The 22778-nt window shown below is 36.4% G+C and overlaps 23 non-coding genes across 23 annotated transcripts; all 23 read right to left on the bottom strand.

Moving 5' to 3' along the window:
- Positions 1 to 15773: 15773 nt before the first annotated feature.
- Trnak-uuu lies at positions 15774 to 15846 on the bottom strand. Its single transcript has one exon. It is a non-coding gene; the product is annotated as a tRNA-Lys (tRNA).
- Positions 15847 to 16328: 482 nt separating this feature from the next.
- Positions 16329 to 16401, bottom strand: Trnak-uuu. Its single transcript has one exon. It is a non-coding gene; the product is annotated as a tRNA-Lys (tRNA).
- Positions 16402 to 16527: 126 nt separating this feature from the next.
- On the bottom strand, positions 16528 to 16600 carry Trnak-uuu. Its single transcript has one exon. It is a non-coding gene; the product is annotated as a tRNA-Lys (tRNA).
- A 322-nt stretch (positions 16601 to 16922) lies between these two features.
- Positions 16923 to 16995, bottom strand: Trnak-uuu. The gene has a single exon. It is a non-coding gene; the product is annotated as a tRNA-Lys (tRNA).
- Positions 16996 to 17122: 127 nt separating this feature from the next.
- On the bottom strand, positions 17123 to 17195 carry Trnak-uuu. Its single transcript has one exon. It is a non-coding gene; the product is annotated as a tRNA-Lys (tRNA).
- Positions 17196 to 17477: 282 nt separating this feature from the next.
- Positions 17478 to 17550, bottom strand: Trnak-uuu. Its single transcript has one exon. It is a non-coding gene; the product is annotated as a tRNA-Lys (tRNA).
- Positions 17551 to 17676: 126 nt separating this feature from the next.
- Trnak-uuu lies at positions 17677 to 17749 on the bottom strand. Its single transcript has one exon. It is a non-coding gene; the product is annotated as a tRNA-Lys (tRNA).
- Positions 17750 to 18416: 667 nt separating this feature from the next.
- On the bottom strand, positions 18417 to 18489 carry Trnak-uuu. The gene has a single exon. It is a non-coding gene; the product is annotated as a tRNA-Lys (tRNA).
- A 126-nt stretch (positions 18490 to 18615) lies between these two features.
- Positions 18616 to 18688, bottom strand: Trnak-uuu. The gene has a single exon. It is a non-coding gene; the product is annotated as a tRNA-Lys (tRNA).
- Positions 18689 to 18814: 126 nt separating this feature from the next.
- Positions 18815 to 18887, bottom strand: Trnak-uuu. Its single transcript has one exon. It is a non-coding gene; the product is annotated as a tRNA-Lys (tRNA).
- Positions 18888 to 19009: 122 nt separating this feature from the next.
- On the bottom strand, positions 19010 to 19082 carry Trnak-uuu. The gene has a single exon. It is a non-coding gene; the product is annotated as a tRNA-Lys (tRNA).
- Positions 19083 to 19379: 297 nt separating this feature from the next.
- Positions 19380 to 19452, bottom strand: Trnak-uuu. The gene has a single exon. It is a non-coding gene; the product is annotated as a tRNA-Lys (tRNA).
- A 122-nt stretch (positions 19453 to 19574) lies between these two features.
- Positions 19575 to 19647, bottom strand: Trnak-uuu. Its single transcript has one exon. It is a non-coding gene; the product is annotated as a tRNA-Lys (tRNA).
- Positions 19648 to 19771: 124 nt separating this feature from the next.
- On the bottom strand, positions 19772 to 19844 carry Trnak-uuu. The gene has a single exon. It is a non-coding gene; the product is annotated as a tRNA-Lys (tRNA).
- A 216-nt stretch (positions 19845 to 20060) lies between these two features.
- Positions 20061 to 20133, bottom strand: Trnak-uuu. Its single transcript has one exon. It is a non-coding gene; the product is annotated as a tRNA-Lys (tRNA).
- A 452-nt stretch (positions 20134 to 20585) lies between these two features.
- Positions 20586 to 20658, bottom strand: Trnak-uuu. The gene has a single exon. It is a non-coding gene; the product is annotated as a tRNA-Lys (tRNA).
- Positions 20659 to 20784: 126 nt separating this feature from the next.
- Positions 20785 to 20857, bottom strand: Trnak-uuu. The gene has a single exon. It is a non-coding gene; the product is annotated as a tRNA-Lys (tRNA).
- Positions 20858 to 20966: 109 nt separating this feature from the next.
- On the bottom strand, positions 20967 to 21039 carry Trnak-uuu. The gene has a single exon. It is a non-coding gene; the product is annotated as a tRNA-Lys (tRNA).
- A 126-nt stretch (positions 21040 to 21165) lies between these two features.
- Positions 21166 to 21238, bottom strand: Trnak-uuu. Its single transcript has one exon. It is a non-coding gene; the product is annotated as a tRNA-Lys (tRNA).
- A 126-nt stretch (positions 21239 to 21364) lies between these two features.
- Positions 21365 to 21437, bottom strand: Trnak-uuu. Its single transcript has one exon. It is a non-coding gene; the product is annotated as a tRNA-Lys (tRNA).
- Positions 21438 to 21755: 318 nt separating this feature from the next.
- On the bottom strand, positions 21756 to 21828 carry Trnak-uuu. Its single transcript has one exon. It is a non-coding gene; the product is annotated as a tRNA-Lys (tRNA).
- A 126-nt stretch (positions 21829 to 21954) lies between these two features.
- On the bottom strand, positions 21955 to 22027 carry Trnak-uuu. The gene has a single exon. It is a non-coding gene; the product is annotated as a tRNA-Lys (tRNA).
- Positions 22028 to 22592: 565 nt separating this feature from the next.
- Trnak-uuu lies at positions 22593 to 22665 on the bottom strand. Its single transcript has one exon. It is a non-coding gene; the product is annotated as a tRNA-Lys (tRNA).
- Positions 22666 to 22778: the final 113 nt, after the last annotated feature.

The raw sequence follows: 22778 nt of genomic DNA on the forward strand, positions 1-22778 counted from the left end.
CGCCTTATGGCAAATTGCTGAAACTTTCTGTATCGTAATTAATATTCAAGCAAAAAAAACTTATATAACTAAACTATAATTTAAGTGCGTTTATATTTGGGCGACGACATTCATATATGATTACAATATATATATATATATATATATATATATATATATATATATATATATATATAATTCTTTTTTTTGTTAAACCTAAATACATTTTTTAAGGACATTAAGTAATAGTTTTGACGTTATTATATGGCTTTTTAACGACATGTAAGTAGTTATCCAATCCACTTATGACTAATTAACTGTCCTAAGTATGTATTGACATTTTATGATTACATATGCAGCTTTACCCACGAAAGGCAACTTTCACTTGAGGTTATATTTCAGATCTATTACCCCAACTGAAAATTTGACATCAAAGCTGCCTGATGTCGGACTTTGGCTCTGGCAGGAATATAACCAGCGAATTCGGAAGTAGTATAAATTAAACTTAATACTTGTCCTTATCTCATACTTCTAAGATTTATATGAACTTGAAACTAAATAGCAAAGCTAAACTTATTTACTACAATTAAATAAATAAACATTAGAATTTCTAAAATTTTTAAATTTTTTAGAAAAATTTCCATTTTTAAAAATTAAATAAAATTTTTTTTCGACATTAAAAAAAATCTTTTAGGAAATTTTGAAAATTTTCCTAAATTAGATTTTTATTGATTTTTTTTTACGTTTTGAAACCGGTGGACCAGCTTCCTGACGAAGTAATCGTTTCTTCACACGATCAACACAAGCTATATATATTTTGAATCATTCTAATCGGATGCTCTCTCAAGATTTGCTATTTTTGCACTTTTTGCTCCGTACCTCTAAAACGGCCGGACTCGTCTTTGCCAAAAACTTATCTGCACGTTTCGCCACAACAAATCGAATGATTTTTGAATAATTAAAAATCGATTGATCTGTGCTTTTGAAATCGTGGACGCAAAATCATCCATTTCTTCTAAAGTTTCTCCAAATCTTAAGAAATCTTTGAAACGCAAAGATATATCAAAATTTTTTTAACTTCCCGTAGGGCAAGTTATAATAATCGCAAAAAAATCAAAAATGAAAATTTTTATATATCTCTACGTTTCAGAGGTTTCTGAACATTTTGGCAGACCTTAGAAAAAATGGATGTATGTGTGTGTGTGTGTGTATGTATGTATGTGTGTGTGTGTATGTATGTGCGGATACAAATTTTCGTCGACGATTTCGGGAACACAAATCAACCGATTTGAATAATTCAAAAAACATTCGATTCGTATTGATAAGGAGACGTGCTGATTAGTTTTTGGCGAAGGCAGGTCTAGCCGTTCCGAAGATACGGGGCAAAAAGTGCCGAAAACGGTAACTCAGTTTTTAAGAGAACGGAGCGTCCGATTTGAATAATACAAAAAACGTTTCACTTGTACTGACAAGATGAATAATCTATAAAATTTTCATGAAGGTAGGTCTAGCGGTTTAGGAGATATGGAGGAAAAAGTAAAAAAATGAGCCATTTGGCGGTTAAAAATGATCATTAGACATATGCACACCAAATTATCAGATATTTTATAGAGATTTTAACAATAAGTATACATTTTGTTAACATTCCTATGGGTTCCGTACCAATGCTTATGCGTTAGACATCGACGCGGCGCTTAGGCGCTTTATATTTGTCCCTATGCAGTTAAAACAGTACGATTACTTTGAAAAAAAGTTCAGATCTTCCACAATATGTCAAAATAAAGAAAAAAAATTTTTTTTCAAAAAAAAAAATTAAAAATTTTTTTTTTTTTTTTTTAAATTTTTTTTTCAAAAAAAAGTAATTTTTTGTCCAATTTATAGTTTCTCAAAAATCTTTTTTTAAAGTAAATTTTTTTCAAAAATGTTAATCGTTTTTAAAAAAATAATAATTTTTGGTGCGGGAAGTTCCAGCAATTTGCCTTAAGGCACGATGCCTTAATTGCCTTAAGACAGAATTCCACTTACAGCTAGTTTTCAATTTTTTTGCTATTACTATAACTTAGCCTACGTGAATATGGCTCGCCCGTAGGTAAGCGATTAAGAGCGACGGAACTTGTTTCAGAGATCCCGGGTTCGATATTGGGTTGCCATCTGTCAAACAGACTAGTATTAAGTCAAAATCAGCACAACACCTTATAGGACTATTAGGTTCTGATTGCTGTTCAAAAATAACACTTACGGGACGGCACCGATTTCAAAACAATCTACTGTACCGGCTGTAAACTTGATTTCATGGTGTATGTTATGCAATTTGTTTGATAAAAATATGTTATCATTGAAGGACACACCTTTATAATATTAATTTATTTTTGATCATTTAAAAAAAATGGTGACGTTCAAAACAATTTCCAAAAAGCATAGCTGGTTGGTTTTGATATGTTATATAATAAAATGTTGCTTGCCGCCTTTCTCCTGGTGCTTTTTAGTTAGAACAGACTATAACAATCCCTTTTTCTTTCTCTCGCATTTAGAATATGCCACTGATTAGTCAGTATATTTGTTCATTTTTGCGCTGCCATAATGGTTTGTTTATTCCTTTTTATTAACTTCCCGTAGGGTAAGTTATAGTAATCGCAAAAAAATCGAAAATGAAAATTTTTATATATCTTTACGTTTCAGAGGTTTCTTAACATTTTGGCATACCTTAGAAAAAATGGATGTATGTGTGTGTGTGTGTGTGTATGTGTGTGTGTGTGTATGTATGTATGTATGTACGTGTGTGTATGTATGTGCGGATACAAATTTTCGTCGACGATTTCGGGAACACGGATCAACCGATTTGAATAATTCAAAAAACATTCGATTCGTATTGATAAGGAGACGTGCTGATTAGTTTTTGGCGAAGGCAGGTCCAGCCGTTCCAAAGATACGGGGCAAAAAGTGCCGAAAACGGTAACTCAGTTTTTAAGAGAACGGAGCGTCCGATTTTAATAATTCAAAAAACATTTGACTTGTATTGACAAGATGAAGAATTGATCAAATTTTCATGAGGGCAGGTCTAGCGGTTTCGGAGATCTAACAAAAAAAGTAAAAAAAAATGCCATTTGGCAGTCAAAAATGATCATTAGACATATGCACATCAAATTATCAGATATTTTATAGAGATTTGACCAATAAGTATAAATTTTGTTTGCATTCCTATGGGTTCCGTACCAATATTTATTCGTTAGACGGCGACGCGGCGCTTTGACATTTTGTCTCTATGCAGTTAAAGCAGTACGATTGCTTTGAAAAAAGATCTTCCAAAATATGCCAAAATAAAGAAAACATTATTTTTTCCAAAAAAAATTTAAAAAAAAAAAAAAAAATTTGATTTTTTTTTGAAAAAAATTTTTTTTCAAAAAAAAGTAATTTTTTGTTTAATTTATAGTTTCTCAAAAATCTTATTTTTTCGAAGTAAATTTGTTTTAAAAATGTCAATCGTTTTTAAAAAAATAATAATTTTTGGTACGGGAAGTTCCAGCAATTTGCCTTAAGGCACGATGCCTTAATTGCCTTAAGACAGAATTCCACTTACAGCTAGTTGTCTTATAATTCATTTGTAAAATTTAAAGTCAAATAATCTATTGGTTGTCTTATATTGCTTGGTATTTGTAGTCGGGGAGTTTGTTGATGTATGTCAAACTCGATTATTGAAGGAGAATCCACACATTCGCTAATGCCTTTCCGTTCTTCATTTAATTTGTCGAACTTCTTCTTCTTTTTGTTGGTTGGATAATATCATCATCACATTCATATTCATCACTATCTTCGGTGCGAATAGTAATTTCGTAAAATTTGTCTGTTTGAATGCCTATTTGAAACTCATCTTCACTACTGCTTAATTCATAAAATTTACCAGTCGTTTTGCCATATTTAAAAGCGCTCGGTCGTTTTAAATATTAAGAAAAAGACTATATGGCAAAGAAAAAGGCTAAATATACTACTAAAATAACTTAAAATTATTTTCAAAATACAACACTGTTTATCACTGCTATATGTAATTTATTCAACCTTTCGATGCAAACTGAGTCTTTGTTTATAAAATAGCCTGTGCCTCACAGAGTTTGTTTGTCGAAAGAGATCGAAAAAACCATACGTGAAGTTAAAAATTGATTTCACTCGTTGGTAAACATTTTTATGTAGATTATAGCAAATTACGTTTCAACCATTAGGTAATCTTTCTAAATAAATTATGTAATTATAACATATTAAATACTGAATATCTTTACTAAGACAACTTGTAATTTAAATGGTAAATAAAAATAAGTTATTTTTGCATAAGTGAAGAAAACTGCAAAACCGACATTCAGATTGTATGTATAAAATTAAAATGTCAGAATACAGGTTTTGGTGAAAGGGTCAATAATCTTTTGTATTAAAAATTTATTGGTGCTTTATTATAAAAAAATTCATTTATGGATCTCTTCATAGATTTTCCTAGATGCTGATTTTGCTTATCATTTATATTGCAAATTGCATATATTCATTTTTCTGATAATGTTTACATAACAATATTATGATTTACAAAGTTATTTATTCCATAGGGCAGGCAGTCGAAAAAGGAAGGTTGTATAAAAAATTCTCGGTTTTATTCTGTAGTTTTTGTGATATTTTTGTCACATAATAAATAATATAATAAATGTTTTGTTATCTTCAAATGGAGATAGATATTCATGTTGTAAATTTATAGATTGTATATGTTTTTTAACTTCCCGTAGGGCAAGTTATAGTAATCGCAAAAAAATCGAAAATGAAAATTTTTATATATCTTTACGTTTTAAAGGTTTCTGAACATTTTGGCATACCTTAGAAAAAATGGATGTATGTGTGTGTGTGTGTGTGTGTGTGTGTGTGTGTATGTGTGTGTGTATGTATGTACGTGTGTGTATGTATGTGCGGATACAAATTTTCGTCGACGATTTCGGGAACACGGATCAACCGATTTGAATAATTCAAAGAACATTCGATTCGTATTGATAAGGAGACGTGCTGATTAGTTTTTGGCGAAGGCAGGTCTAGCCGTTCCGAAGATACGGGGCAAAAAGTGCCGAAAACGGTAACTCAGTTTTTAAGAGAACGGAGCGTCCGATTTAAATAATTCAACTAGCTGTAAGTGGAATTCTGTCTTAAGGCAATTAAGGCATCGTGCCTTGAGGCAAATTGCTGGAACTTCCCGTACCAAATATTATTAATTTTTTAAAAACGATTAACGTTTTTGAAAAAAATGTACTTTAAAAAAATAATATTTTTGAGAAACTATATATATGGACCAAAAATTACTTTTTTTTGAAAAAAAAATTTTTTTTAAAAAAAATAATTTTTTTTTAATTTTTTTTTTTTTTTGAAAAAATTTTTTTTTTCTTTATTTTGACATATTGTGGAAGATCTGAACTTTTTTTCAAAGCAATCGTACTGATTTAACTGCATAGGGACAAAATATAAAGCGCGTAAGCGCCGCGTCGCTGTCTAACGCATAAGCATTGGTACGGAACCCATAGGAATGTTAACAAAATGTATACTTATTGTTAAAATCTCTATAAAATATCTGATAATTTGATGTGCATATGTCTAATGATCATTTTTGACCGCCAAATGGCTCATTTTTTTACTTTTTCCTTCATATCTCCGAAACCGCTAGACCTATCTTTATGAAAATTTGATCGATTCTTCATCTTGTCAATACAAGTGAAATGTTTTTTGAATTATTTAAATCGGACGCTCCGTTCTCTTAAAAACTGAGTTACCGTTTTCGGCACTTTTTGAGCCGTATCTTCGGAACGGCTAGACCTGCCTTCGCCAAAAACTAATCAGCACGTCTCCTTATCAATACGAATCGAATGTTCTTTGAATTATTCAAATCGGTTGATCCGTGTTCCCGAAATCGTCGACGAAAATTTGTATCCGCACATACATACACACACGTACATACATACACACACACATACACACACACATACACACACACACACACACACAATGGCAGGGCCCTTATACCGTCTCAGTGCTATAAGAATTGCTTGCGCATTTCGCACAATATCGGCGGAAGCAGTGTGCGTCATTTCAGGAACTGTGCCTCTCTTAGTCTTAGCAGAGGAAAGACGGACAATTTACCATAGAAGACATCAACAACTGTGTACTGAAAAGTTAAGATTAGAAGAACGGCAGAACAGCATTGACCGATGGCAGCGACTGTGGGATGTCGCTGTAAAGGGCAGATGGACGCATCGTCTCATTCCTAACATCAAAGTCTGGCTAAGTCGCAAGCACGGCGAAGTAAACTATTATACTACGCAAATGCTATCGGGCATGGCTGTTTTCGAGCCTACCTACACCGATTCAAGCACGATAGCTCGCCGGATTGCCCATATTGTTTGGGCGAAATCGAAGATGCTGAGCACGTGTTCTTCGTGTGCCCGCGATTTGGTGCTCTACGGGATGATGTGGAGGAGACATTGAGACGCACAATTACCCCAGGTAATGTTGTTGAAGTGATGCTGACAAGTGAAGCTGCTTGGAACGCCATAGACAGATTTGCGAGAGACGTTTTAATGGACCTGCGTTCTATAGAGAGAGAAAGGGCGAATGGGACTTCGCCCATTTAAAAGATAAGTAAAATGTTTATGATTTATAACATTGTTTATAACAAGTTAAGAATTGTAACATTCTAGATCCTCCCCCCACGAAGTAATGCCTAGCGGCGGTTTCCGTGGGGACCAGAGGCAGGGGCAAAGCGGAGGTTTTAGTCGGTATTATACCAGGGCGGTATCGAGTCCGACATACCCAGACAGAAGACCGGTCTGGGATGCATAAAAGCATTTCCTTCGCTATACAAAAAAAAAAAAAAAAAAAAAAAAAAAAAAAACACACACACACAACACCCACACATACATCCATTTTTTCTAAGGTATGCCAAAATGTTCAGAAACCTTTAGAACGTAAAGATATATAAAAAATTTCATTTTCGATTTTTTTGCGATTACTATAACTTGCCCTACGGGAAGTTAAAAAACATTTCACTTGTATTGACAAGATGAAGAATCGATCAAATTTTCATAAAGGTAGGTCTAGCGGTTTCGGAGATATGAAGGAAAAAGTAAAAAAATGAGCCATTTGGCGGTCAAAAATGATCATTAGACATATGCACATCAAATTATCAGATATTTTATAGAGATTTTAACAATAAGTATACATTTTGTTAACATTCCTATGGGTTCCGTACCAATGCTTATGCGTTAGACAGCGACGCGGCGCTTACGCGCTTTATATTTTGTCCCTATGCAGTTAAATCAGTACGATTGCTTTGAAAAAAAGTTCAGATCTTCCACAATATGTCAAAATAAAGAAAAAAAAATTTTTTATCAAAAAAAAAAAAAATTTAAAAAAAATTTTTTTTTCAAAAAAAAGTAATTTTTGGTCCATATATATAGTTTCTCAAAAATATTATTTTTTTAAAGTACATTTTTTTCAAAAACGTTAATCGTTTTTAAAAAATTAATAATATTTGGTACGGGAAGTTCCAGCAATTTGCCTCAAGGCACGATGCCTTAATTGCCTTAAGACAGAATTCCACTTACAGCTAGTTTTTATTAAATGTAATAAAAAATCTTATAAAAACTAAAAAAAAAACTCGGTTTCATACCAGTTTAGAATACCCCCTCTTTCACTCCTAGAATAGGCTCCACGCAAATCCGTATTGAATATAATGTTGTTGCTCACATATCCCCATAAGTCATTCTTCTTCAGAATGGCTGTAAATTTGCCACTAATCATAGTTCTTCTCGCATAATGGGTCCATTATAATTGAACACGTCATCGTTTCGTATTTAACACAGAACTTTAAACTTATATTTCAATAACACTCACTGTTTATGTCAGGATCCCGTTACACGCTACTCTGGACTATCTGAGCCCATAATCTGTAATCGGTATAGTTATATTATTTAGTTATATTATTTAGTATATATTGAAAATTTAGCCCACCAATTGACAATGAAGGCAATGTATTACACAGTAATCGACGATGAGTTCAATGTATTCTTGTTCAGCTATTCGTGGTAAATTAGAGAAAGTAACCATTATACCAATTGACTTTTTTAAACAGATCTGCGATAAATTGTAAATAAATCTTTCTTGAGGTTGTTTTTAAGTAATTTCAATGATAATAAAAATTATGTATGGCATTCTGCCAAGCAAACTGCAGGAAATCTATGTTTTATAATAAATATCAGACTTTTGGATTTCTCATTTAAGATTTATCATTTATGAAAATAAATAGCGTAATCATAATAACGTTATGTAGTTACTTGCAACTTAATGTTTTTTTTTCTTAAAACTATTTTGTAGAAAACTGTTTTTTTGTATTTTCTACTAACTGTGTTTTGATTGTATTTTCTACTAATGCGTTTTCTTCTAATTATGTCGAAGTTTTAGCTTGATACTGTTTTTTTTTACATTTATCTTCGATATTTACATACTTTATATACTAACTTATTCAATTACGTACAGATATTATCATATACTAACTCGTTATTACAATTCATCATTTTTTATTAGGAAGCGCCAGGAATCAAACCAACGATCTCCGGCATGTGAATCGGACATGCTACCCCTGAGGTATGCCCGCCACAATATTAGTATTAAATATCTATTTTTTTCGCAAAAATTGCTCTTTATGCAAACAGTTTAACAACTATGTACTGTTCGTGCACATCGGGAAATATTTGTAGAATAGTAAAATGAGAGAGGTGGACAACCCTTAATAAAAATAAATTGTTTTATTTTAAGTAAAATTCATGCCTTATATGGTCACATAAATATTAATTAAAATTCAATAAAATATCATTCACTGACTGAAAGCGTGGTAAAAATTTAGAGTTCTATTTTAAAAAAAGAATAGGGGTCGACAACCTATGATAAAAATAAATTTTACTTTTTAAGTTATAAAAAAGTTTTTAATTTTAAGTTATAGAAAATTAAAATAAAGAAAATTGGTCACAAAATTTAAAGTCTACCGACTGAGCTATCCGGGTTCTGAACAAAGACCGGAATCTAAAAAAAATTACAATACCTACCAGCAGCAAGTCTAAAACAATATAATAGCGAAAATCTTACAATGCTCTCCAGCAGCAAGTCAATAAGAATTTATTTGCAAAACACCCGCCCGAACAGGGACTTGAACCTTGGACCTTGGGATTAAAAACTTTACCGACTGAGCTAGGCTATGATCGGAGTCTAAAAACCTACAAAGCTTTCAAGCAGCAAGTTTAAAACAATATATTCGCAAAAACCCTATACTGCATTTAACAGCATACAATGCATTTGCATTTAGCAGCAAATTAAAAAAAAAATATTTGCTAAAACATATGCCCTAACAGGGACTTAAACCCTGCATTCTTGGATTAAAAGCCCGATGCTCTGCTCTGCGGCCAAGTCTAAAGTCAATATATTTAATATATTTAATAACAAGTCAAAGAGACTTGAAACCTGGACCCTTGGATTAAAAGTCCAACGCTCTACCGACTGAGCTAACCGGGCTGTGAGCAAAAGCCTACTCTGAACAGAGACCGGAATTTAAAAAACTCTACAATGCTTTCCAGCAGCGATCATAAAAAAATATATTTGCAAAACACACGCGCGAACAGGGACTTAAGACCTCGACCCCCGGATTAAAATTCCAATGCTCTACCGACTGAGCTACCATGGCTTTGACAAAAAAACGTGGTGCGAAAAACCTAAAATGCTTTCCAGCAGCAAGCCTAAAATTATTCGAAAAAATTCTACACTGCTTTCTAGCAGCAAGTCCAAACAGGGACTTGAACTCTGGACGCTACGATGCTTTCCAGCAGCAATCCTAAAAAATTATATTTGCAAAACCCACGGCCTAACAGTGACTTGAACCCTGGACCCTCACATTAAACTTACAATGCTTTACAATGCTTTCCAGGGGTGCTCTGAACAAAAACTGGACTCTAAAAAACCTACAATGCTTGACAGCAGCAAGCCTGAAAGGATATATTCGCAAAAATCTTACACTGCTTTCCCACAGCAAGACAAAAAGTCCAATGCTCTACCGACTGAGCTAGCCGGGAACTGCACAAATACCGGAAACTAAAAAATTCTACAATGCTTTCAAGCAGCAAGTCAAAAACAATACATTTGCAACAATCCTACACTGCATTTAGCAGCTATGCAAAAAAATATATTTGCAAAACAAACGCCCGAACAGGGACTTGAACCGATTAAGCTATCCGGGATCTGTACAAAAGCCGGGGTGTAAAAATCCTACAATGCTTTCCAGCAGCAAGCCTAAAAAAGTATATTTGCAAAAATTTTGCACTGCTTTCCAGCAGCAAGTCAAAAACAATTTATTCGCAAAACATCCTATACTGCATTTAGCAGCAAGTCAAATAGAATATATTTGCAGAACAAACGCCCAAACAAGGATTTGAATCCTGGACGCGACAATGTTTTTAGCAGCAATCCTAAAAAAACATATTTGCAAAACCGACACCCGAACAGGGACTTGAACCCTGGACCCTTTATTAAAATTTCTATGCTCTACCGACTTACCCATCCAATCTCTGAACAAAGCTCGCAGTCTAAAAAACCCAAAAATCTTACACTGCTTTCCAGAAGCAAGTCAAAACGTCCATTGATCTACCGACTGAGCTATCCAAACTCTGATCGATTGTCTAAGCAATCTGAAAAACCTACAATGCTTTCAAGCAGCAAGTCTAAATCAACATATTTGCAACAATCCTATACTGTAATTAGCAGCAACTCAAAAAGAACAAATTTGCAAATCACACACCCAAACAGGGACTTGAACCCTAGTCCCTTGAATTAAAAGTCAAAATCTCTGCCGACTCAGCTATCCAAGTTCTAAACAAACACCGGAATCTAAAGAATTATTCAATGCTTTCCAGCAGCAATCTTAAAAAAATATATTCGCAAAACACACGCCCGAACAGGGACTTGAACCCTTAATTTATAGCATAATCATTATTGTATAAGTACCAATGTATTATATAAAACTGCTACAACTGTATAGATAATTGTAATGGCAAAATTATGTAAATCAGAAGCCAAAATAAATAAATAAAAAAATAAAAAAATCACGGACTTGCATAAAAAATATATTTGCAAAACACACGTCATACTAATGCCTTGAACACTGGACCCTTGGATTAACAGTCCATTGCTCTACTGACTGACCTATACGTGCTACAAACTAACCCCGGAGTCTAAAAAACTTATAGTGCTTTCAAGCAGCAAGTCTAAAAGATGTTCGCAAAAATTCTATATTGCATTTAGCAGCAAGTCAAAAAGAATATATTTGCAAAACACGTGCCCAAACAGGAACTTCAACCCTGGACCCTTGGATTAAAAGTCCAATGCTCTGCCGACTGAGCTATCCGGGCTCTGAACAAAACCCGAAGTCTAAAAAACCTACAGTGCTTTCAAGCAGCTAGTCTAAAACATGTTCGCAAAAATCCTATACTGCATCTAGCAGCAAGTCAATAAGAATATATTTGCAAAACACACGCCCGAACAGGGACTTGAAGGATTAAAAGACCACTGTTCTACCGACTGAGCTATCTGGCCTATAAACAAAATTTGAAGTCTAAAAAACCTACAATGCTTTCAAGCAGCTAGTCTAAAATGTTCGCAAAAATCCTATACTGCATTTACCAGCAAGTCAAACAAAATATATTTGCAAAAGACATGCCCTAACAGGGACTTGAACCCTGGACCCTTGGAATAAATGTCAAACCCTCTACCGACTGACTTATCCGGTCTACAATCTGAGCTCAGAGTCTAAAACACTTAAAATGCTTTCAAGCAGCAAGTTTTTTTTTTTTTTTTATTACAATTTATTTTTGTTAATCAAGACTATAATGTCTTATTTACAAAATTGATATGAGCAAAAAAAAATACAAAAACAACAAAAATGCAATACATTGAATATAAAATGAAAAAAGTTAAAATAAAAATTAAATTAAAACAGTAATACAAAAATAATAACATAAATGAACGATGACGTGATGATGTATGCCGCGTACTACGTCAGGACGCGTGCAGACATTGGGCTAGGTGTTTGGTAGATCGGAAGGCCATTTCTTGCTCAATCTTCTTATTGGTCTCTGAATCGCTTGAATTGTAGGATTTGTATGCTGGATTAATTTGTTGTTGAAAGATGAACTTCTAATCTTGATCATTTCGTTGACTGTTGAGATTTTCAAATCCTTATGTAGGCAAAAATTCGAAATATACCAAGGCGCATTAGTAAGGATACGCAGAATTTTATTCTGGCACCTTTGAATGATGTTTATGTTAGATTTGCATGAGCAACCCCATAGTTCGATTCCATAAGTCCAAATGGGCACTATGATAGTTTTATACAAAAGTACCTTGTTATCGAGAGAGATTTCAGATTTCCTCCCAAAAAGCCAGTAAAAAATCTTTTATTTTCAGTTGGATTTGTTTCTTTTTATATTCAATGTGCGTTCTCCATGTCAATTTCGAATCAATGTGCATGCCTAAATATTTAACAGAATTGCATAGTGGAATTATTGAATTGTTCATGATGATAGGTGGACTGTTGTGATGTTTTAGAGAAACAATTATGTGCTGAGATTTTTCGATATTGATTTTGATATTCCAATCTAAAAACCATTTTTCGAGACTAGATAAATAATTTGTAACTGACAAGTTGCTGTTCTAATATCGGAATTGCATGAAATAATTGCTATGTCATCGGCGTAAGTGCATATGGTTAGAAGATCATCTGTGGGCATATCGTTTGTGAAAAGAAGATAAAGTACAGGGCTTAGCACACTGCCCTGTGGTACCCCGCATTCTATATTTCTGATGCTCGAAGTCACATCTTTAATTTTGATTCTAAATTTTCTATTAAGCAAATATGAGCTTAAGATATTGAAGTAGTTTGGAAAAGTTGTTTTGATTTTATATAGGAGTCCTGAGTGCCAAACCTTATCAAAAGCCTGACTGACATCTAAGAATACGGCTACGCTGTGTTCCTTTCTATTCATGGCTTCAAGAATACGAGACACCGTTCTGTTGCATTGTTGAATTGTAGAGTGATTTTTTCTGAAGCCAAACTGATGATGAGGAATCCAACTATCATTCGGATGATCTTCTGATAATCTCTGCAACAAAAGCCTCTCTAAAATTTTCGATAATATCGATAAAAGACTGATAGGACGGTATGAACTAGCAGTGTGATGGTTTTTGTTTGGTTTAGCGATCATAATAATTTCTGCAGTCTTCCACGCTGTGGGCCAATAATTGTATTGAAGTATGGCGTTGAAAATATTTGTTATATATAAAATACCTTTGTAGGCAATTCTTTTAACATCTTTGGAGTAATTTTATCCATACCCGGCGAAGATCTATTTTTTATCCTTTTATTTCACATAAGACATCATTTGGTGAAAAATGTCCTAACGGTGTAGAATGTATGGGTTGATTTACGAAATTATTAATTAAATTATTCTGGGAAATATTTCGAGCGCTAAAATGCTACTTAGATGATCAGCAAATGCCTCCGCTTTTCTTCGTTGCTTTTTGCCCAAATGAATCCGTTTTGGTTGGTTATTTTCAGAGGAGGGTTTTGTTGTAGGGGTTTACTTTTGTTTCTGATTGGTTTCCATATGGAATTATCGTACCTATTTAGCTGCAATATATACGACCTGAATGTACAATTCTTCCATTCTTTCATTTTTTTCCTCAGCGTGTTATTGAGATGATTAAGCGATGTCTTATCCGTTGGTAGATGAGAATGTTGCCAGGTACGTCTTGCTCTTCGTTTCTGTGCAATTAGCTTCTTAATCTCTTGCGGAATTATTAGATTATCATTTCTTGGAATAATGTTCGGGGTGATCTGCTTGGTTGTACAAGCAGCAAGTGTAAAACAATATGTTCGCAAAAATCCTATACTGCATTTAGCAGCAAGTCAAAAATAATATATTTGCAAAAGACACGACCGAACACGGACTTGAACCCGGGACCCTTGGATTAAAAGTCCATTGCTCTACCGACTAAGCCCGGAGTCTAAAACACTTAGAGTGCTTTCAAGCAGCAAGTCTAAAACAATATGTTCGCAAAGATCTTATACTTCATTTAGCAGCAAGTCAAAAAGAATATATTTGCAAAACACACGACGAAGTCTAAAAAACCTACAATACTTTCAAGCAGCTAGTCTAGAACAATACGTTCGTAAAAATCCTATACTGCATTTAGCAGCAAGTCAAAAAGATTATATTTGCAAAACAAACGCCTGAATAGGGACTTGAACCCTGGACCCTTGGAATAAAAGTCCAATGCTCTACCAACTGAGACATCCGGGCTCTGAACATACCCCGAAGTCTAAAAAACCTACAATGCTTTCAAGTAGCTAGTCTAAAACAATATGTTCGCAAAAATCCTGTACTGCAAAACACACGCCCAAACAGGGACTTCAACCCTGGACCCATGGATTAAAAGTCCAATGTTCTACCGACTGAGCTATCCAAGCTCTGAACAAAGCCCAAAGTCTAAAAAACCTTCAATAGTTTCAAGCAAGCCAAAAAGAATGTATTTGCAAAACACACGCCGAACAGGGACTTGAACCCTGGACCCTTGGCTTAAAGGTCCAACGCCCTACCGACTGAGCTATCCGGGCTCTGAAAAAAACCCGAAGTCTGAAAAACCTACAGTGCTTTCAAGCAGCTAGTCTAAAACAATATGTTCGTAAAAATCCTATACTGCATTTAGCAGCAAGTCAAAAAGTATATATTTGCAAAACACACGTTCGAACAGGGACTTGAACCCTAGACCCTTGGATTAAAAGTCCAATGCCATACCGACTGAGCTTTGCGGGCTCTGAACAAAGCTCAAAGTCTAAAAAACCTACAATCTAAGTCCGGAGTCTAAAACACTTATAGTGCTTTCAAGCAGCAAGTCTAAAACAATATGTTCGCAAAGATCCTATAATGCATTTAGCAGCAAGCCAAAAAGAATGTATTTGCAAAACCCTGGACCCTTGGATTAAAAGTCCATTGCTCTACCGACTGAGCTATCCGGGCTCTGAATAAAGCCCGAAGTCTAAAAAACATACAATGCTTTCAAGCAGCTAGTCTAGAACAATATGTTCACGAAAATCCTATACTGCAAAACACACGCCCAAAAAGGGACTTCAACCCTGGACCCTTGGATTAAAAGCCCAATGCTCTACCGACTGAGCTACCCGGGCTCTGAACAAAAACCGAAGTCTAAAAAACCTACAATGCTTTCAAGCAGCTAGTCTAAAACAATATGTTCGCAAAAATCCTATACTGCATTTAGCAGCAAGTCAAAAAGAGTATATTTGCAAAACCCTGCACCCTTGGAATTAAAGTCCAATGCTCTACCGACTGAGCTATCCGGGCTCTGAACAAAACCCAACGTCTGAAAAACCTACAATGCTTTCAAGCAGCTAGTCTAATACAATATGTTCGCAAAAATCCTATACTGCATTTAGCAGCAAGTCAAAGAGAATATATTTGCAAAACAAACGCCCGAACAGGGACTTGAACCCTGGACCCTTGGATTAAAAGTCCAATGATCTACCGACTGAGCTATCTGGATTCTGATAAAAGCCCGAAGTCTAAAAAACCTACAATGCTTTCAAGCAGCTAGTCTAAAACAATATGTTTTCAAAGATCCTATACTGCATTTAGCAGCAAGTCAAAAAAATATATTTGCAAACCACACGCCTAAACAGGGACTTGAACCCTGGACCCTTGGATTAAAAGTCCAATGCTCTACCGACTGAGCTATCCGGGCTCTGAATAAGGTCCGAAGTCTAAAAAACCTACAATGCTTTCAAGCAGCTAGTCTAGAACAATATGTTCGCAAAAATCCTATACTGCATTTAGCAGCAAGTCAAAAAAATGTATATTTGCAAACCACACGCCCAAACAGGGACTTGAACCCTGGACCCTTGGATTAAAAGTCCAATGATCTACCGACTGAGCTATCTGGATTCTGATAAAAGCCCGAAGTCTAAAAAACCTACAATGCTTTCAAGCAGCTAGTCTAAATCAATACGTTTTCAAAGATCCAGTCAAAAAGAATATATTTGCAAAACCCTGGACCCTTGGATTAAAAGTCCAATGCTCTACCGACTGAGCTATCCGGGCCCTGAACAAAATCCGAAGTCTAAAAAACCTACAATGCTTTCAAGCCGCTAGTCTAAAACAATATGTTCGCAAAAATGCTATACTGCATTTAGCAGCAAGTCGAAAAGTATATATTTGCAAAACACACGCCTGAACAGGGACTTGAACCCCGAACCCTTGGATTAAAAGTCCAATGCTCTACCGACTGAGCTACCCCGGCACTGAACAAATTCCAAAGTCTAAAAAACCTACAATGCTTTCAAGCAGCTAGTCTAAAACAATATGTTCGCAAAAATCCTATACTGCATTTAGCAGCAAGTCAAAAAGTATATATTTGCAAAACACACGCCCGAACAGGGACTTGAACCCTGGACCCTTGGATTAAAAGTCCAATGCTCTACCGACTGAGCTATCCGGGCTCTGACCAAAACCCAAAGTCTGAAAAACCTACAATGCTTTCAAGCAGCTAGTCTAATACAATATGTTCGCAAAAATCCTATACTGCATTTAGCAGCAAGTCAAAGAGAATATATTTGCAAAACAAACGCCCGAACAGGGACTTGAACCCTGGACCCTTGGATTAAAAGTCCAATGATCTACCGACTGAGCTATCTGGATTCTGATAAAAGACCGAAGTCTAAAAAACCTACAATGCTTTCAAGCAGCTAGTCTAAAACAATATGTTTCAAGATCCTATACTGCATTTAGCAGCAAGTCAAAAAAATATATTTGCAAACCACACGCCTAAACAGGGACTTGAACCCTGGACCCTTGGATTAAAAGTCCAATGCTCTACCGACTGAGCTATCCGGGCTCTGAATAAGGTCCGAAGTCTAAAAAACCTACAATGCTTTCAAGCAGCTAGTCTAGAACAATATGTTCGCAAAAATCCTATACTGCATTTAGCAGCAAGTCAAAAAAATGTATATTTGCAAACCACACGCCCAAACAGGGACTTGAACCCTGGACCCTTGGATTAAAAGCCCAATGCTCTACCGACTGAGCTATTCGGCCTCTGAATAAGCTCCGAAGTCTAAAAAACCTACAATGCTTTCAAGCAGCTAGTCTAAATCAATACGTTTTCAAAGATCCAGTCAAAAAGAATATATTTGCAAAACCCTGGACCCTTGGATTAAAAGTCCAATGCTCTACCGACTGAGCTATCCGGGCCCTGAACAAAATCCGAAGTCTAAAAAACCTACAATGCTTTCAAGCCGCTAGTCTAAAACAATATGTTCGCAAAAATGCTATACTGCATTTAGCAGCAAGTCGAAAAGTATATATTTTGCAAACACACGCCTGAACAGGGACTTGAACCCCGAACCCTTGGATTAAAAGTCCAATGCTCTACCGACTGAGCTACCCCGGCACTGAACAAATTCCAAAGTCTAAAAAACCTACAATGCTTTCAAGCAGCTAGTCTAAAACAATATGTTCGCAAAAATCCTATACTGCATTTAGCAGCAAGTCAAAAAGTATATATTTGCAAAACACACGCCCGAACAGGGACTTGAACCCTGGACCCTTGGATTAAAAGTCCAATGCTCTACCGACTGAGCTATCCGGGCTCTGACCAAAACCCAAAGTCTGAAAAACCTACAATGCTTTCAAGCAGCTAGTCTAAATATGTTCGCAAAAATCCTATACTGCATTTAGCAGCAAGTCAAAAAGAATATATTTGCAAAACCCTGGACCCTTGGATTAAAAGTCCAATGCTCCACCGACTGAGCTATCCGGGCTCTGAATAAAGCCCGAAGTCTAAAAAACCTACAATGCTTTCAAGCAGCTAGTCAAAAACAATATGTTCGCAAAAATCCTATACTGCATTTAGCAGCAAGTTAAAAAGAATATATTTGCAAAACAAACGCCCGAACAGAGACTTGAAGCCTGCACCCTTGGAATAAAAGTCCAATGCTCTACCGACTGAGCTATGCGGGCTCTGAATAAAGCCCGAAGTCTAAAAAACCTACAATGCTTTCAAGCAGCTAGTCTAAATATGTTCGCAAAAATCCTATACTGCATTTAGCAGCAAGTCAAAAAGAATATATTTGCAAAACCCTGGACCCTTGGATTAAAAGTCCAATGTTCCACCGACTGAGCTATCCGGGCTCTGAATAAAGCCCGAAATCTAAAAAACCTACAATGCTTTCAAGCAGCTAGTCTAAAACGATATGTTCGCAAAAATCCTATACTGCATTTAGCAGCAAGTCAAAAAGAATATATTTGCAAAACAAACGCCCGAAAGGGGACTTGAACCCCGGACCCTTGGATTAAAAGTCCAACGCTCTACCGACTGAGCTATCCGGGTTCTGAATAAAGCCCGAAGTCTAAAAAACCTACAATGCTTTCAAGCAGCTAGTATAAAACAATATGTTCGCAAAAATCCTATACTGCATTTAGCAGCAAGTCAAAAAGTATATATTTGCAAAACACACGGCCGAACAGGGACTTGAACCCTGAACCCTTGGATTAAAAGTCCAATGCTCTACCGACTGAGCTATCCGGGCTCTGAACAAAAGCCGAAGTCTGAAAAACCTACAATGCTTTCAAGCTGCTAGTTTAAAACAATATGTTCGCAAAAATGATATACTGCATTTAGCAGCAAGTCAAAAAGTATATATTTGCAAAACACACGCCCGAACAGGGACTTGAACCCCGGACCCTTGGATTAAAAGTCCAGTGCTCTACCGACTGAGCCATCCGGGCTCTGATCAAACCCCAAAGTCTGAAAAACCTACAATGCTTTCAAGCAGCTAGTCTAAATATGTTCGCAAAAATCCTATACTGCATTTAGCAGTAAGTCAAAAAGAATATATTTGCAAAACAGACGCCCGAACAGGGACTTGGACCCTGGACCCTTGGATTAAAAGTCCAATGCTCTACCGACTGAGCTATCCGGGCTCCGAACAGAACCCGAAGTCTGAAAAACCTACAATGCTTTCAAGCAGCTAGTCTAAATATGTTCGCAAAAATCCTATACTGCATTTAGCAGCAAGTCAAAAAGAATATATTTGCAAAACCCTGGACCCTTGGATTAAAAGTCCAATGCTCCACCGACTGAGCTATCCGGGCTCTGAATAAAGCCCGAAATCTAAAAAACCTACAATGCTTTCAAGCAGTTAGTGTAAAACAAAATGTTCGCAAAAATCCTATACTGCATTTAGCAGCAAGTCAAAAAGAATATATTTGCAAAACAAACGCCCGAAAAGGGACTTGAACCCTGGACCCTTGGATTAAAAGTCCAACGCTCTACCGACTGAGCTATCCGGGTTCTGAATGAAGCCCGAAGTCTAAAAACCTACAATGCTTTCAAGCAGCTAGTCTAAAACAATATGTTCGCAAAAATCCTATACTGCATTTAGAAGCAGTCAAAAAGAATATTTTGCAAAACAAAGCCCGAAAAGGGACTTGAACCCTGGACCCTTGGATTAAAAGTCCAATGCTCTACCGACTGAGCTATCCGGGCTCTGAATAAGCCCGAAGTCTAAAAAACCTACAATGCTTTCAAGCAGCTAGTCTAAAACATATGTTTTCAAAGATCCTATACTGCATTTAGCAGCAAGTCAAAAAGAATATATTTGCAAAACAAACGCCCGAACGGGGACTTGAACCCTGGACCCTTGGATTAAAAGTACAATGCTCTACCGACTGAGCTATCCGGGCTTTGAACAAAACCCAAAGTCTGAAAAACCTGCAATGCAGCTAGTCTGAAATAATATGTTCGCAGAAATCCTATACTGCATTTAGCAGCAAGTCAAAAAGAATATATTTTCAAAACAAACTAGCATGCTTTCAAGCAGCTAGTCTAAAACAATATGTTCGCAAAAATCCTATACTGCATTTAGCAGCAAGTCAAAAAGAATATATTTGCAGAACAAACGCCCGAACAGGGACTTGAACCCTGGACCCTTGGATTAAAAGTCCAATGCTCTACCGACTGAGCTATCCGGGCTCTGAACAAAACCCGAAGTCTGAAAAACCTACAATGCTTTCAAGCAGCTAGTCTAAAACAATATGTTCGCAAAAATCCTATACTGCATTTAGCAGCAAGTCTGCTAAAGGACCCTTGGATCAAAAGTCCAATGCTCTACCGATTGAGCTACCCGGGCTCGGAATGAAGCCCGAAGTCTAAAAAACCTACAATGCTTTCAAGCAGCTAGTCTAAAGCAATATGTTCGCAAAAATCCTATACTGCATTTAGCAGCCAGGTCAAAAAGAATATATTTGCAAAACCCTTGGATTAAAAGTCCAATGCTCCACCGACTAAGCTATCCGAGCTCTGAATAAAGCCCGAAGTCTAACAAACCTACAATGCTTTCAAGCAGCTAGTCTAAAACAATATGTTCGCAAAAATCCTATACAGCATTTAGCAGCAAGTCAAAAAGTATATATTTGCAAAACACACGCCCGAACAGGGACTTAAACCCTGGACCCTTGGATTAAAAGTCCAATGCTCTACCGACTGAGCTATCCGGGCTCTGAACAAAACCCGAAGTCTGAAAAACCTACAATGCTTTCAAGCAGCTAGTCTAAAACAATATGTTCGCAAAAATCCTATACCGCATTTAGCAGCAAGTCAAAAAGAATATATTTGCAGAACAAACGCCCGAACAGGGACTTGAACCCTGGACCCTTGGATTAAAAGTCCAATGCTCTACCGACTGAGCTATTCGGGCTCTGAATAAAGCCCGAAGTCTAAAAAACTAAAATGCTTTCAAGCAGTGTTTTCAAAGATCCTATACTGCATTTAGCAGCAAGTCAAAAAGAATATATTTGCAAAACAAACGCCCGAACAGGGACTTGAACCCTGGACCCTTGGATTAAAAGTCCAATGCTCTACCGACTGAGCTATCCGGGCTCTGAATAAAGCCCGAAGTCTGAAAAACCTACAATGCTTTCAAGCAGCTAGTCTAAAACAATATGTTCGCAAAAATCCTATACTGCATTTAGGAGCAAGTCAAAAAGAATATATTTGCAAAACATACGCCCGAACAGGGACTTGAACCCTGGACCCTTGGATTAAAAGTCCAATGCTCTACCAACTGAGCTATCCGGGCTCTGAATAAAGCCCGAAGTCTAAAAAACCTACAATGCTTTCAAGCAGCTAGTCTAAAACAATATGTTCGCAAAAATCCTATACAGCATTTAGCAGCAAGTCAAAAAGTATATATTCGCAAAACACACGCCCGAACAGGGACTTGAATCCTGGACCCTTGGATTAAAAGTCCAATGCTCTACCGACTGAGCTATCCGGGCTCTGAATAAAGCCCGAAGTCTAAAAAACCTACAATGCTTTCAAGCAGCTAGTCTAAAACAATATGTTCGCAAAAATCCTATACTGCATTTAGCAGCAAGTCAAAAAGAATATATTTGCAAAACAAACGCCCGAACAGGGACTTGAACCCTTGGATTAAAAGTCCAATGCTCTACCGACTGAGCTACCCGGGCTCGGAATGAAGCCCAAAGTCTGAAAAACCTACAATGCTTTCAAGAAGCTAGTCTAAAACAATATGTTTTCAAAGATCCTATACTGCATTTAGCAGCAAGTCAAAAAGAATATATTTGCAAAACAAACGCCCGAACAGGGACTTGAACCCTGGACCCTTGGATTAAAAGTCCAATGCTCTACCGACTGAGCTACCCGGGCTCGGAATGAAGCCCAAAGTCTGAAAAACCTACAATGCTTTCAAGAAGCTAGTCTAAAACAATATGTTTTCAAAGATCCTATACTGCATTTAGCAGCAAGTCAAAAAGAATATATTTGCAAAACAAACGCCCGAACAGGGACTTGAACCCTGGACCCTTGGATTAAAAGTCCAATGCTCTACCGACTGAGCTATCCGGGCTATGAATAACCCTGGACCCTTGGAATATGTTCGCAAAAATCCTATACTGCATTTAGCAGAAAGTCAAAAAGAATATATTTGCAAAACAATCGCCTGAACAGGGACTTGAACCCTGGACCCTTGGAATATGTTCGCAAAAATCCTATACTGCATTTAGCAGCAAGTCAAAAAGAATATATTTGCAAAACAAACGCCCGAACAGGGACTTGAACCCTGCACCCTTGGAATAAAAGTCCAATGCTCTACCGACTTAGCTATGCGGGCTCTGAATAAAGCCCAAAGTCTAACAAACCTACAATGCTTTCAAGCAGCTAGTCTAAAACAATATGTTCGCAAAAATCCTATACTGCATTTAGCAGCAGGTCAAAAAGAATATATTTGCAAAACCCTGGACCCTTGGATTAAAAGTCCAATGCTCCACCGACTAAGCTATCCGGGCTCTGAATAAAGCCCGAAGTCTAACAAACCTACAATGCTTTCAAGCAGCTAGTCTAAAACAATATGTTCGCAAAAATCCTATACAGCATTTAGCAGCAAGTCAAAAAGTATATATTTGCAAAACACACGCCCGAACAGGGACTTGAACCCTGGACCCTTGGATTAAAAGTCCAATGCTCTACCGACTGAGCTATCCGGGCTCTGAATAAAGCCCGAAGTCTATGAAATCTACAATGCTTTCAAGCAGCTAGTCTAAAACAATATGTTTTCAAAGATCCTATACTGCATTTAGCAGCAAGTCAAAAAGAATATA

The sequence above is a fragment of the Ctenocephalides felis genome, unplaced genomic scaffold (genome assembly GCF_003426905.1).
Source record: "Ctenocephalides felis isolate EL2017-DRISC unplaced genomic scaffold, ASM342690v1 CF-g0.4_SCAFFOLD_01886, whole genome shotgun sequence".
Taxonomy (NCBI): domain Eukaryota; kingdom Metazoa; phylum Arthropoda; class Insecta; order Siphonaptera; family Pulicidae; genus Ctenocephalides; species Ctenocephalides felis.